The sequence below is a fragment of the Symphalangus syndactylus genome, chromosome 7, assembly GCF_028878055.3.
Source record: "Symphalangus syndactylus isolate Jambi chromosome 7, NHGRI_mSymSyn1-v2.1_pri, whole genome shotgun sequence".
Classification (NCBI taxonomy): domain Eukaryota; kingdom Metazoa; phylum Chordata; class Mammalia; order Primates; family Hylobatidae; genus Symphalangus; species Symphalangus syndactylus.
In genome coordinates, this window is record NC_072429.2 from 26943623 (window position 1) to 26953020 (window position 9398).

Sequence of the window (9398 nt, forward strand, 5' to 3'; positions counted from 1 at the left end):
GTCAGTTTCACCTGAGGCTACATGGAGGGAAGTTGATTGAGGTTCTATTAGGAAAGAATAAGGCTGATGTGGATGCTGGCTAGGCATCTGACAAAAATCTCCAGAAAAAAAAATAAATTTCACTATTATTATTTTTATTATTACTGTTATTCTTATCACTTTCTTGTTTGGACTGCTTGCTCTTCCAGTCTCTTTCCTGTTATGATAGTCTGTGACTCTGATTTTACTCAGCATTCTTAGTGTGGGCTGGGCTAATTTGGTCCCTGCATTTTCTGATGAGAGGGCAGCTGAAATGTACCATTTCTGCTTCCAACTTTCTTTCCTCTCTTACAAACACTTCAGGTGGAAGAGCCAAACATTCCCAGGTGTGCTGAGCTACTAAGAACCAGCCAAAGGAAATTAATTTCAAGATTCCAGCCTGTCACTCACAACAGTGAGTTGTGTAACTGAGTGGAGGATACAGTTGATTATGTGCCAAAGCATCTGCCTTTTCAGTTATATATATGGGAAGCCTTTCTCTATTCAAGATGGCAAGTCCCTCTCAAATAGTGTTTTGCATTGCAGGGTGGTCGATCTGAACATTTCTAGTTCATTTGGCTAATTCCTCTGTGTTTTATGGTCACAGATTACATAGTTAATATATTTTTTTTCAAAGAAAACCAGTGTGGATAGATTGGTGAAAAACCACTCCCATTTTTGGAGAAACAACCTGTCTTAGTGTGTTTTGCACTGCTATCACAGAATATCACAGACTGGGTAATTTATAAAGAACAAAGATTTATTTTTTACGGTTTTGGAGGCTGGGAAGTCCAAGATTAAGGGGCCTGAATCTGGTGAGGCCCTCCTTGTTGTATTATCCCATGGTGGAAGTGGAAAGGGCAAGAGAACATACACAAGAGAGGGGAAGGGGGACAAACTCATCCAATTATCAGGAACCCGCTTCCATAATAACAAACCCACTTCCTGGATAATGGCATTAATCCTTGCATGAGGGCAGAGCCCACATGACCTAATCACCTCTTAAAAGTCCCACCTCTCAACACTGTTGCATGAGGAATTAAGTTTTCAAATTTCCAGCATATGAACTTTCAAGCCATAACACAACCCCAAACATAATAGCATGCCATTTAGGGATCGAGAAAATATTCCTCACTTACATGGGACAATCAATTATTTTTTGCATCCCAATCCTGAAGCATGGCTTAATTCTACATCCATAATTGATTTGATTTTTTTCTTTTTAATTTATTTTTGGCTTTAGGCCATAACAAAGGCTGCTTGTGGAGAAGATGGCACAGACCACTTCTCTCTGTTGCAGGTAGTCAGCTCATTCAACCACTGGCAACCCCTTATCCACTGGTCAATTGGCTTGGGTCAACTAAAAAGTGATGTGTTTGGTATTGAGGGTATATATGAGCCTATTGCCTCATAGTGTAGATAACAATTTCTTCCAACAGTCATGTTAGACCCTGCTGTCTGATGTCATAAACTCCCAGGCAAGTGGCAGATATTCAGCACCATGGGAGTTCTCTCAAGAACCAGTCAGGAAGTCTCTGGAATCTGACGAAGTGAATTATGGTTCATTGAGTAAGATGTTCATCACCCTCTTCTTAGAAATAAATTCCATTTGCATCATCAGGGAGTCATAGACTCTTAGAGCTCGAAGTAACTTTGGACATTATGTGTTTAAATATTTTTGCAGCCAAGTCCATGGGGAAGGCCTAATTTGTGTACTGCTGCAGGGACTCTGACACAGAAGTTCTGTTTATATGAAGTCCCTGTAGGCCTTCTAGGAGAACCAGTGGGGAACATGTTGGCACTGACTGTTGCTCTAGGCTAAATTTCTTCAACCAAGGTGGACAACAAGAGTTGCCCTTTAAGTCTTGTACTGAACTGACCCTAAGTTTGAGTCTAATTCTTGGATAGTCTGTTAGAGAAGGGTTAATTTTGGATTCAACACTTTCTGCATCTTGCCCTCTGTTTCAATCCCAAAGAAATCTCTCTGAAGTTCCTAGAAGAGAGAACATGGTAAAAAATTACATGTGTGAGTCAAATAAAACAATCATCGTATCAGACTGCAAGACATTGAGAATACAAGGAAACACTTCTTGGGAGTTTGAAAAGAGGTGGGTTTTTTGATTATAGGAGTGGAGGCATGACAAAAACCAAGTTGGAAGGGGGAAAAAGAGAAGGAGCAAGGGCCACTTGTGAGATAGAGAGCTTGCTTGAGTGACAAGTTAAGACTTGCCTCAAGGGTAACAGTAAATATGGTGGCTTGGAAAGCCTAGAACCACCAACTGGTACAAGAGAATGTCAGTGGCCAGTAAAGAGGTAATCATGTGAACTGAGCTTATACAGTCTGTCTCCCTCTCCTAGGACCTTGAATCTTGGGAAGATTGGTTGGCCTTCATTTATTCCAGCCATGGTGTCTTGATATTGTCAGTTTGGAGAGCTTCTCAACATTCTCTGTCTCTCCCTCTCTCTCTCTTTGGTTAGAGTTGAGTTCTGTTGATTGCATTTAAATTGCCCTAACAGTTACAGGGTCCCTTTGCCAATTAGCTAATTGCAAAATGAACAGACACCCAAGGAGCAAGTTTGGCAATTTAGAGAGCTTGAGCCCTGAAGCCACGAGTTCATCCCTGTTCTGCAGCTTGGATACTACCAAGCACAGCTGTATGATCAGGCTATTGGGTGATGGAAACATGTCAATAGTGAATGCCTGATGCTTTGCTGTGGGTGGAAGACACAGATGGTTAGCTCTTATGACAGTTTTCCTTGTCAGAAATCATTGTTCTCTTTTTTGTCTCAATATGACCTGTGCCAGCAGAAAGAGGGCTCTGGGAGTCAGCACAACTGGGAACCAGTACTATCTGATCCTGGACAAGTTGCTCTACCTCTCTGCAGTCAGTTTCCTCACCTATAAACCAGTGAAACAACACATAACAACCCAACATACAAAGCTAAGAGCAGAAAGATTGCACTGCTGCCAGAGGATGCTGATGGGTGGAATCCTGTCTACTCAGGAAGGATTCCTGTATACTTTCCTGCTACCTCCTCTTTTGGTCCTTGAGGTTCTTCTAGGGAACCCTCAAGGTCTGAGGCACACCCATTGATGACTACATGGCTAGATGATCTGTAAGGGACTTTCTAGCCTACGAGTCTATTCATTTATTTTACAAAACAGTCGCATTTCCATAGTCCCTCCTCTTCATCCGCTCCCTACTGTATAAGCCTCAGCACTGCACACATACAAACTTTATGCACACAGGGAGGAAGAAAATGATCTTTTTTTGTGTTCAGTGCTTGCGGATGGGACCTTCTGTGTTTCCAGAGATGGCCAGGATCATTGACAAGATGCTAAGGAGCCACAAATAGGTCCAGTGCAATGTTCTCCTGCAAAAGCGAAGCCTGAGCCCTTTTCGGGCCACCCATGCCACTAGTCAGGCTTTCCAGGACTTCATGGCTCTGAATCAGACTTTCAGAGGTGCAAGAAGTTCTGAAAGCCTCCAGTCCTTACAGCCCATGTCTGGAAATCCTAGGATAGTAAACTTCTCTGAGAGCATCCTGACCTCTCAGATCTATTTATAATATTGGTATTTAAAGGTGTACAAGAGATGTCAGCATTTCCATTCTGTTCACTCATACTCCTTCCCAAAGATTCTTCCTTCCTAAGACAGCCTTCGAATCCTTGCTAAAGAGATGCCTAATGCAGCCACGTTTTGTACTAGTAGATTCCTCCCCACTGCCTGACAGCCACTGCTGATAGGTCTAGGAGTGACCACTTGACCAATCGATTCCTCTCTATTGGGACACAGAGCCTCTGTCATTTAGATGCTGACAGACATGAAGCTGTGAGGGGGTATGTCTTTGGGATAGCTGCCATGTTGAGCCATGTGCAATAGAGAAAATTGGCACACCAAGAAGAGAATGTAGTAGATGCACAAAATGAAGGTAGATATAGAGAACATGGGAGAGGGTAATGGCAGAGGAGAAAAGGGCAGAGAGAGAGAGAGAGAGAGAGACAGAGAGAACTTTCTGATATTGTTCTCATTCCACAGGACCCTGTAATCTTCTACATTTACCTGTCTTTAGAGTCACCTGAAACCCTCCATCATGCCAGAATTTTTATTAAAGTAGCCAGAATAGACTGTTCCTGGCAACCAGGCAATCTTTAATTAAGACCAAAGATTTAATGAAACAAGTCATGGCACTATCTACCCTGAAAAAGCTCATGTATCTCTTCATTTACTCAACTGATATTTACCTAACCTAGATGTGGCAGCACTGTGGGTACCAGCATGAAGGATATAGTAATGAACAAATATTTAGGGATTTGAAATAATTTCAAGTGTGGAATGGCCTGGCTGGGTAAGGAAATGGAAGATGACTTATTTAAAAGGCAGTGATAAGGAGGAGGAGTTAGATCTGCTTTGTTAGCCCCAGAGGGCATAAGAAAACTTGGGTGGGTAGAAATAAAAAGGGGGCAGATTTGGCCTCAACATAGAAGAGAGCTTGCTAGCAGTTTGGCACTGTCTGAAGATGGAACCACTTGTCTTGAGAGTTGAGTTTCTCCTACCACGGTGCTGAATGACCAGTTTTCATGAGCTTTGTAGGGTAAATGCAAGCATTAGATGAAGATTTAGATGGGATGACCTTTAAGATTCTGCCCCAAACCCTTGAACTCACATTTTACCTTGGGTCCACATGGTCTTTGTAATTTTAGGCCAATTATTTAACTTCTCTAGGCCTGTTTTATCACCTTTGAAAACTGGGATGGGAAACTCTTGCGCTGTTTTAAGGAATGAATTTTGTGGCACTTAGTAAGTGCCTGGTGTGGGGAAAAAGGAATTCAGTAAATGAATGTTTCCTTTACTCTTCTCTGTTATAGGTGAGGGTTTTCTTTTTATGAAATGCTGCTCTCAACTGCTGCCACCGCTTCAGGGATTTTATTTGCTTTAAGCAGTTGTAGTCTATGAAGATGATAGAGTTTGTGTGTTATTCACCTTACTTATCATAGGGTAGTGCCCAAAAAGGGCCTTCATAAATGGAGATATTTATGAAGACTTAATTTACTATGGAGCCTTAGCTAACAATCACCACACTGAAGTATGTATGAGGAATGCATCTCTTCTCTACCCTTTACTTTTTAAATTTTTAAATTTTAATTTAATTAATTAATTTATTTATTTTTGAGACAGGGTCTCGCTCTGTGTCTCAAGCTGGAGTGCAGTGGTGCGATCTCAGCTCACTGCAACCTCTGCCTCCCAGATTCATGCGATTCTTCTGCCTCAGCCTCATGAGTAGGTGGGATTACAGGCACTTGCCACCACACCCAGCTAATTTTTGTATTTTTAGTAGAGACAGGGTCTTACCATGTTGGCCGGGTTGGTCTTGACCTTCTGAGCTCCAGTGATCCGCCCGCCTCGGCCTCCTAAAGTGCTGGGATTATATGCGTGAGTCACTATGCCCAGCCACTTCTCTACATTTTAAGCTTAAACACTGAGTCACAGGTAAACACACATCTACACACACACACACACACACACACACACACACACACACGCGTATGCGTATGGACTGCAACTAAGACAATGCACACAGCCTGGAGGTAGATATGCACAGACTTTCACTCCCCCTCCCCATGATTAAGAAGATAGAAGAAGAATTGGCTTGTGGAATGAGTCACAGAGGCAGCCAGGATGAAGGGCAGGATTCAGCATCCCCAGGGATTCTTTATTTATAGCCCTGGCTGCTGGAGAGGGGGCTGGAATTATTCCTGAAGAGTTTCAGTGATGGAGTGATAACCAAAAGATGTCATTCCCACCATCGTGCTTACAGGCAGGCGCCTGTTGCTGCTGGAGCCAGCAGAAGCGCTGTGTCACTCCAGAGCTGTGGTTCATGGGAGGAGCCGAGCTGACTGCATTCCAGCTGGTCCATCGGCAGTCATTGGGCCCCTTTCCCCGGTGAACAGACAATCCCTATGCTAATCCGAGCAAATCCTCCCAACCCCAAACAAACAGAAACCTCTGGGACAGCAGAGGCCACTGATTGCGGAGGATGCAGCTTAGATTCAAAATGATACAGTCTAATCCGTTGGTCCCACAGCCCTGCCTCTGTCAACAGCGTGGTTTCTGTAATGAGCAGAGAAAGTGGCGTGAGGAATATGCAATAGCAGACCTGACCTGCCTCACCCAGGGCTGGGGTGAGGACGGGAGGAGGCAGCTGGCTCTTTGCTGGGTTTTGAGGGACATTAGAAAAGTCTAGGGGGCATGAGCAGTAAGTTCCTTGGGTACAGGCTGTCTGTCTTATCCAGTCTGGCACTGCTGGCACCAAGCACAGAGAAGATGTTAGTTGATAAATGTATACATGCATGATCTATGCAATATCTCAGTGTGTGAAGACCCCACAGTTCTGGTTCTTGAGTGTGATACATGGTACATGATAGAAAAGAAAGAACATTTTTTAGGGAGCTAAGCAGACTAGGACTCCAATCCTGTCATTTCCTGTAGAAGACCTTGCACAGGTCACCTAATCTCTCCAAGCCTCAGTTTGCTTACTTACAAAATGGAGACTCCCTAATACCTGCTATATTTTGGGAACCATGGTAAGGATTAAAGATGGTGAAATAGGTTACTTCACTTTATTATATGTGCTACGTGGGGGAAATGATGTATTGTTATCAGCCAATAACACACTAGCTGAATTAATCAGACAGATTGCACGCGGAAAACAGGGAATACAGAACTGCCTGAGATGGGCTGGTTTATTGGCTCCTTATTTCCCAGCCTCCCTCCTTGGACTGGAGCCCTACTCTGAGTGGGAGTTCTCTTCTCAGTTGGCTCAAGTGTGTTCCTGGAACTTTGTTCCCATCTGGGGCAGGAGGCTCCTTGAACTGGATCCCAGCTGCCCAGTGCAAATCCTGTGCTCAGCCCTCATGTGCTCTTCCTCTTAGTCCTTGACCCTTACCTTGGCTCCTGGCCCTGACATAGCTTAGGTAACAGCTGCTGCTCATCTTGGGACCCGACTGATTTAAGAGGGCAACTCTAGGACTGCTGGGCCTGGCGTCCCCGACTGTCGGAGCTGCCTGAGACTGCCTCAGCATTTGGTCCTCTGATTCTTGTGCCTCGTTCAGCCCTGGAGTCCTGACAAGACCAAGCTGGAGAGACCTGAACCTGCTTTTCTAGGTTACAGAGCACCTAATCCAGCCCTTGAAACTCAGGTTGTTCCCAGAAGAGGTCAGAAAACAGGAAGTAAGGCTCGGGAGAGAAGGAAGAATCAGGAAGTGGATTTCAAGAGCATTCACTCCAGCTGCCATCAAAACATCACTTCCTAGACTGAGAGAATAAAGTAGCAGTTATTAAAAGCCCAGGCTTTTCAACTAAAGAGATCTGAGCTTAAAGCCTGCCTCTGTCGTTTGTGAACTGAGCAGCCCTGGGTACGCTGCACCTTCTTTCTGAGCTTTGGATTCCTTACTTATAAAGTGGGGTTAGGGGCAGTACCTACCTTATGGGGCTGAGAGCAGTGAGACATAATGAGTGCAAAGTGCTGAGCACAATGCCTGGTGCCCAGTAGGGAGTCCATAAAATAGTGGCTATGATGACTGTGATTTGGTGATTTTTGTGACCACTGCCCTAGTGGCTGCTCAGAGTCATCAGAAGGACCCAATGAGATAAGAGATTTGAATGTGTTTAGAGGGAGGCTGGAGAGCATGACGCCAACATGGAGTACTGAAATTATTATTTTCTCAGTTTTTGACATTTGCCAACTGATGTGCTGTTGCATCCAAAGATTGGGCGCACGGCAGCCAGAGGGCATGAAGGACTTCTCCAGAGTTGGCTCCCGGCATGACCTTCCCATCTGGTGCAGTGGGAGGGAAGAGGCTTGGACAGAGTTCTGCTATTGTCCCTGGGTCTTCTGAGGTCATCAGCTTTGCTCAGTTCTTCTAGCTTAGCGGAGTGGTTTACAAAGGGTGGAGGGGAGACACAGGGGACCGAGAGCTGAAACTTTATTTCCTAAGTGTTTTTTAGAGCGCACGGCTCTGAGAAGGTGACAAGGGGCAGGCAACAAGCCTTGATTTATGAACTGAGGCTCCCATTCCAGAAAACACATCATCAGTAGTTTTAGTAAAGAGCTTCAACCAGAGGGGCTGCCCTTCTGACTGCAGGCCTGAGTCCCAGGACTGCTCTCAAAGGCAACTCCTTTTTATGCACCCCTTAGGGGAAGAAAATCTGGAGAACAAATTCTGGGCCCTTGGTAGGGATGGGAACCCGCTCTCTGATGGCCAGGCAAGTACCTGAAACACAAGCGCCAGGCCCCTAACAGTGAAAGCGAGGAGTGGTAGAGTTCATAACAAAATGACTTTACTGTCAGCTGGTCATACATAGAGTCCAGAAGGGACACATGGTCCTTTACTTTTTACTTATAGCACCAACAGACCCCACAGAGGCGGATTCCACTCAGCCACATGTTCATTTCTTCCCCAGCATTCCAACACGGAGCCACTCTAACAGAATCTCAGGATGCCACCTTCACAAACGGTATGTGTCACCCATACTTACCATTCTCCCCATCTTCTTTTTCACAGAACTGTATCTGCAGCAGTATGCTAAGATGGACCCCCCTCTGCTGAATCTAGGGAATGAGCCATGTTTGGTCTCACTCAGACATGACAATTTCATTCCCATTCGCCAGTGATTGGGTTAGGGATGGTCACGTGGTTTAGTTCTGGCCAATGGGATCTGAGTCAAAGTCTCCTGGAATCTTCTGAAAATATTTTGCTCCTGGATAAGAAAGAGACATAGGAGGAGAAATCCCGTTCTCCCTCTTTCTTCTCTTGCATGTCATGAGGATGTGGTGCTTGGCAGCCATCCTGCCACTGTGAGGAGAAAGCCAAAAACGTGGCACAGAAGCTGATTCAGAGCCTTGACATTGTTGAGCCACAATCTAACCCTGCCAACTTGTAGACTTTTGTTAAATGAAGTAATAAAAGTCCTTATTGTTGTTTTTTTTTTTTGAGACAGAGTCTCGCTCTGTCCCCCAGCTGGGGTGCGGTGGTGTGATCTCAGTTCACTGTAACCTCTGTCTCCTGAGTTCAAGCGATTCTCCTGCCTCAGCCTCCTGAGTAGCTGGGATTACAGGTATGCACCACCATGTCTGCTTAATTTTTGTATTTTTAGTAGAGATGGGGTTTTACCATGTTGGCCAGGCTGGTCACGAACTCCTGACCTCAAGTGATATCCACCCACCTCAGCCTCCCAAAGTGTTGGGATTACAGGTGTGAGCCACCGTGCCCGGCCCCTTGTTGTTTAAGCAACTTTTAGTCACGTATGCTGTTCCATCTATACCAAAGCATCTGAACAAATCTATCAGGGAAACCTCTTCTCAGTTGACTCTCCCTC

The 9398-nt window shown here is 44.9% G+C and overlaps 1 long non-coding RNA gene across 1 annotated transcript; it reads left to right on the forward strand.

Moving 5' to 3' along the window:
* Window positions 1-348: 348 nt before the first annotated feature.
* Window positions 349-9137, forward strand: LOC129486081 (uncharacterized). Its single transcript, XR_008658855.2, has 4 exons — window positions 349-433; window positions 1995-2126; window positions 8484-8537; window positions 9017-9137. It is a non-coding gene; the product is annotated as an uncharacterized lncRNA (long non-coding RNA).
* The last annotated feature ends 261 nt before the right edge of the window (window positions 9138-9398 follow it).